A 6,000-nucleotide genomic window follows, 5' to 3' on the forward strand; every position below is an offset into this window, starting at 1 on the left:
ACAGCTTGGCAACTGCTGGTCTAGACTATGTAGGTCAGAATATACTTACAAAGCATTTTCTATTTTTTCCCTATGAATGATAAATATATTTGTCTTATGTAACAACATTTTCTATTTTTTTTTAAATTTCTTGAATCCTCATTAAATGATATTGAAATGTTTTAAAGTAGAAAAATTTTATATCTAGCTACAGTAAAATACTATGCATGAGATTACTCTGGCCTCAACAGTATAAATAATAAGTATCCAACTTAGGGACCAAAAGTGCAGAGTGGCAGACAAATCAGAGCGTGAACTAGGCAGCGTGAACTCCAAAGCTGGGGGTAGCCACTGGAGAGTTCCAGACACCAGGGAAGCGAAAGGCTCCCAGGACCCAGCGGGGATGACTTTAGCCACCTTGAGTAGATAGGCACAGCCTCCAGTGGAGGGATGGGGCCACCTGCCCCATTTCAAAATTTTTAACTCAGAAGGAGGGTTCCTGTCCAAAGGAAAGACAGGGACAAAGAAATGGAGCAGAGATTGAAGGAAAGGCCTTCCAGGGACTACCCCACCCAGGAATCCATCCTGTCTGCAGACACTGAACCCGGACACTGTTGCTGTTGCCAAGAGGTGCTTGCTGACAGGAACTTGGTGTGGCTCTTCCTTGGGAGGTTCTGCTAGCAACTGACCAAAGCAGAGGTGGATGCTTGGAGCCAACCATCAGTCTAAGCTTGGGGACTCTGGTGGGGGAGCTGGCAGAAGGATTGGAGGAACAGAGGGAGATTGCAACCCCATAAGAAGAATAACATTGGCTGACTGGGCCACCCAGTGCTCCCAGGGACTAGACCACCAATCAAAGAGTGTACAGGGAGGGATCCATGGTTCTAGATACATATGTAGCAGAGGATGGCCTTGTCTGATATCACCAGGAGGGGAGGCCTTGGTCCTATGGAGGTTTGATGTCCCAGTGTAGGTGGGTGCTGGATTGGGGTGGGGGGCAGGAATGAGTGGGAAGGTGGGGGAGCACCCTCATAGAGGCAAAGAGGAGGGGGGAGATGGTGGATGTGGGATGGGGGGTTTGTAGAGGGCTAACTGGGAAGGGGGTTATCATTTGAAATGTAAAAGAATAGAATGATTAATAAAAAATATTTAGAAAAAAAGAAAAGCATTGGAGGAACACTGACAAGCCCCCCATTTTAACCTTTCCTCTCAGGTGTTTTATTGAAGAGCAAATGCCATGGTGTAGTGATTGCATCAGTCCCCTTGAAAGGGAGAGAAAAAAATTTGGGCTTCAGAGTAACCAAGAGATGCCAGGTGACACAGAGAGGTGAAAATCTTGTTTGCTCATTCTCCCACACAAAGATTGGTTGATTGGGAAGAGCTAAGCCACCAAACCTGAGGTGGCTTCTAAAAGGATGCAAAGCTAAGAAGAACACTGTTGATCAGGGCCACCATCGAGAAATGGTCTCAACAGGTATCATGCACTCAGTAGAGATCCTTAATGGGTTAAACCCGCAAGTCACACAGACTATCTCTGGTTATCAGAGGAGGAAGAATTCTCTGTGGAGAATTCTAACATAATCTATACCATCCAAACTTTCATTTATAATCTCCATAATGCTATAAAATAGACCCGCCAGGAAAAACTCATTAGATATGCTACAAAAAGGGAAGAAAATGCTTAAAGGAAAAACGGAAGTAGATATGGACTGAATCATATGAGAGTAGATATGGCCGAGTCATGATTCAGCATGATTCAGCTCTAGAAACTTTCAAGCACAGTTGTTAAAATATGTGTTTAAAACCATTTAAAAGCATGGGTGAAAGAATGGAGAGTCCTGCTGGGGGACTAGAACCTATAAAGCTATCCAGCTACAAAAAACGACAATGGAAATGAAGGCTTAACACGGTTGATAACAGAAAAAGACATAGTACAGGACAATACTGGTGAGCCAGAAGAAAACACAGTAGAAAACATAACAATTGATACACAGGAGGATTTTTAAAATAGTAAGAATGAAAAAAAAAAAAGCAAAGGAGATATACACAGCACCATGAAAAAATATGATGGAGGTGTAATCAAGAAACTGAAAGAAATAATAAAATGAGGCAGAAGAGAAAATATTTACTAACAATTCTCCAACATTCTTGGAAGATATAAAATGGTAAATTTAAAAAGTCAGTGATCCCAAACCAAAGAATGTAGAAAGGCTGGAGAAATGGAGTGGCTATTAAGGAAGCTTCCTGCCCTTCCTGAAGACTTGAGTTTATGCCCAGGACCCATAGCTGAGGCTCACAGCTGCCTGTAACTCCAGATCTAGTGGGATCTATGTCCTCTTCTGGCCTGTAAGTCATGAGCACACACATGGCACATGCATGCATATGAACACACACACACACACACACACACACACACACACACACACACACAACAACCCACAAATCTCTTTAAAATTAGGAAAGCCACTGGTAAATACATTGTAACAAAACTACAAGTGAAAGGTGGGAAGGAACTCAGTGAGGAGAAAGACACACAGACATACAGGCAGAACCTTTGAAACAGCAGAAATAAAATGGCACATGACACATTATCTCCAAAGGAACAGTTAAAATGCTAACTTTTTTTTGTGGGTAGAAATAACATAAAATTGAGTCTTAATGATATATTTTTAAAAAGTATTTAAATACATTGAAAGAAGCAACTTTTTAAAAGTTACGATGATATTAAGATGTTTAGGACAACAATAGTACACATACGCCAAAAGATACGTGAAAGGGATTTCTCTAGGCAGGCAGAGAAAATGATCCCAGATGATGGATGGTAATACAAGAAGGATGAAGATGACTCTGAAAGGCACTAGCAATAGAGAAATCAATCTAAATGCATCTGGAGAAAAAGGAACAATCCTAGAGTCTTGAGGGATGTAAACAGTATATTTAATATGAATGAGAAAATTGGCATCAAAGATAAATGACTTAAATAGGGGCCTTGTGTTAGAAAGTTTATATATTGTCCAGGTAAAGGTGCTAATTAATGTTATTCTGAAATAGTTCAAGAAACCTTCTTGCCATCTCTAGTATAATGATTTCAAAATGCAAAACATAGCAGAGAGGCTAAATTAACAAGGAGCTATAAAATAAGAAAGTGCAAAGTAGAAAAATCAAAATAATTCTAAAAGTACAAGAAGATTCTGAAAGATTAAAAAGGATAAATTAAAAAAACAGAGACAAAGAACGGAAGAAATAGAGTCAGGGAGAGACAGACACACAGATTATTTTTAAGGCAGCAAGGGGAAAATTTTAATAAAATTATATTAATAATCACATTAAGTTATATGACTTGATAAACCAATTAACTGACAATGAGTATAGCTAAGATGTAATTAATTCTGTTCACAAAAGACACACTTTATTCATAAGGACAGAGAAAAGATTGAATAAAATGAATAAAAGGCAAAATATTCAGTAGAAACCAAACAAATAGAGAGTACAGTCACATCAGAATCAGTATACTTCATAGGAAGAAACATTACTGATAAAAGACATAAATTCATATGCATTAATGCCATACAATGAGATACTTAAAATATACATATATGGAAATCTGATAGATCTAAAAGTTGAAATAGACTCAACTCTGAGAATAAAATTCAGGACTAGAGGGTTAAAAGATAAGAAATGATGTAGAGGAGAGTCTAAGAACAAATCACCATCCTTGCTGATACGCCTACCAACTGTGGAATGAACGCTCCTATCAAGTAAATCTATGACAATGTCTAAGCATGACTACATGTTGGTTCTAATGGAGGTATCAACACATTTCAGACAACTGAAATGATAGGCAGAAGGTAGCAAGGCAGGAAACCTTCCTTATCCTGGAAGCAAAAGTCTGCAACATCAACCCTAGTCAAACACCTGACTCAGTTGTTTTATCCATGAATGCAACCCCAGTCTGATTATGCATAGCCCCCTTTGAACTTGTATTTATTTCTCTTGTAATTACTGCCATGTAGTTTGGCTCTCATATTTTAAATGGCTCTCAGTTCCTTGTCATGTTCATGTTTCTTGCAAGCTTTCTCAGGGCAGGTCATTATTTTATACAACTCTTTCCAGCAGCACCTGAGCTGGCCCTGTGCACATAACAGTCTCTTAGCCACTGAGAATTCACATTATCTCATGCTTCTAATTGTCTTCTCTGCTCTTTGTCTTTTCTATGCCTTTGTTCTCCAGTCCTGACACTCACCAGGCATCATGTCTGTTCTAAAAGCATAGCAGTATAGTGGGCACCATGCAGACTGAGGAAGTTATATAGGTCTCACCTTATGCTAACAATCTCTTATAGAAGACATGGGAGAAGCATGATCATTTTTATTCCCAAGGCATCTGAGACAATTGCTGTAGAAGTGGCTATAATGTAAGTTCTAAGAAAGGAAAGAATTATTCCTGCCCTGTCGAGGCATGAAGAACATTCCAAACACAGGGCATTTGAGATGGGCCTTAGGGATTACAGGGCACTCTGGGTGGAGCAGAAACTCGGTACACGCTGTTTTTGAAGTGGTGCATTGTTTCCTGAATAACGAGATAAGTAGGTTCCTACTGAAATGGGTTGACTTTTCCATAGCCAGAGAAGACTGCTTGTTAAGACTTTCCCCCAAAGAACAGAATGGCAAGGAAGTTGCAAGTTAAATTATGGGGCTCTGGGTAAGCAGTCTACCACTCAGTAACATCCCCAGCCCAATTCTATGACTAGAAATCTACTACAAGATAGCTGTTAGCAGAAGGTCTTACCCAGCATGTGTAAGAAAGGCCCTCTTTCTGTTGGGCTCTGCCAGTTCAGGGGAAGAAGCAACTGTAACATGTCTACTTTGGTGATCTCCTCCTCCTCCTCCTCCTCTTCCTCCTCCTCTTCCTCCTCCTCCTCCTCCTCTTCTTCCTATTCCTCCTCCTCCTCCTTCCTCCTCCTCCTCCTCCTCTTCCTCCTCCTCCTCTTCTTCCTATTCCTCCTCTTCCTCCTCCTCCTCTTCCTCCTCCTCCTCCTCCTCCTCCTCCTCTTCCTCCTCCTCCTCCTCCTCCTCCTCCTCCTCCTCCTCCTCTTCTTCTTCTTCTTCTTCTTCTTCTTCTTCTTCTTCTTCTTCTTCTTCTTCTTCTTCTTCTTCTTCTCTTCCTCCTCCTCCTTCTTTCTTCTCCTCCTCCTTCTTCACTTGCAAAACTGAATAAATTTGTTACATTGTTTTTTTTTTTTTAAGACTTGGAAGCAAAAGGGAGAATGATAAACAATCCAAGTTAACTTTAAGATCCATTTCAGCGAAGATGGGAGGGCCAGGAATTCCTTGGCATTGGTATAACATAGTTACAACACACCCACAGCCAACACTGTGGACAGATGAATCAAGTGTAAAAGTGGTGACAGCATTAATATTATAAGAAATAGCAAGTGACGATGGAACTGAAATGAGGCAGGTTCTTGGACCATCCTCAGATCTACTGAATCTGACCTTGGCAAGAGCCCAGCCATCTCCACATGGTTCTGACGGATGGTAACATCTGAGAACTGATGCAACAGGAAACAGCCAGGACAGGCAGCATGGGGTGCTCACACCCATGGGAAGGGCAGGCATCTCTGAGCTCATTTGATTTCTGTCCTGAAAGATATAGAAGCCATGCTATCAGATGCTCCAATTTTACTTAATTACAAATAAGGCTCGACGCTCATTAAAACAACAACAACAACAACAACAACAACAACAACAACAACAAACAAAAGTCCTTAGTTCCCAAATAGAACTGTGGTTAGCATTTTACCATGCTTTGTAACTTTGCAATCTCTAGAGTACTGATGGCATCCTCTAGTAGAGTAATAGATTAGACTCAGCAAATATTAGTTTAGATTTATATCTCTTGTAGCATGTAGATTACTTTAATGCAAAATAGTTTAGCCTGGATTTCCTCCATTGTAATGTGAGCATAATAATGGTACACAGACTACTCCAATACTCTTCCTTATTCTCACAGACTCTGTGA

The 6,000-nt window shown here is 40.4% G+C and overlaps 1 long non-coding RNA gene across 1 annotated transcript in view; it reads right to left on the minus strand.

The window, feature by feature from the left end:
- The window catches only part of LOC127666778 (uncharacterized), a 17,659-nt gene extending 12,794 nt beyond the window's left edge, over positions 1–4,865 (minus strand). The window contains exon 1 of the long non-coding RNA XR_007973712.1: positions 4,768–4,865. This is a non-coding gene — a long non-coding RNA (uncharacterized LOC127666778). The remainder of the gene's footprint in view (positions 1–4,767) is intronic.
- Between the last annotated feature and the right edge of the window lie 1,135 nt (positions 4,866–6,000).

This window comes from Apodemus sylvaticus, chromosome 16 (genome assembly GCF_947179515.1).
Source record: "Apodemus sylvaticus chromosome 16, mApoSyl1.1, whole genome shotgun sequence".
Taxonomy (NCBI): domain Eukaryota; kingdom Metazoa; phylum Chordata; class Mammalia; order Rodentia; family Muridae; genus Apodemus; species Apodemus sylvaticus.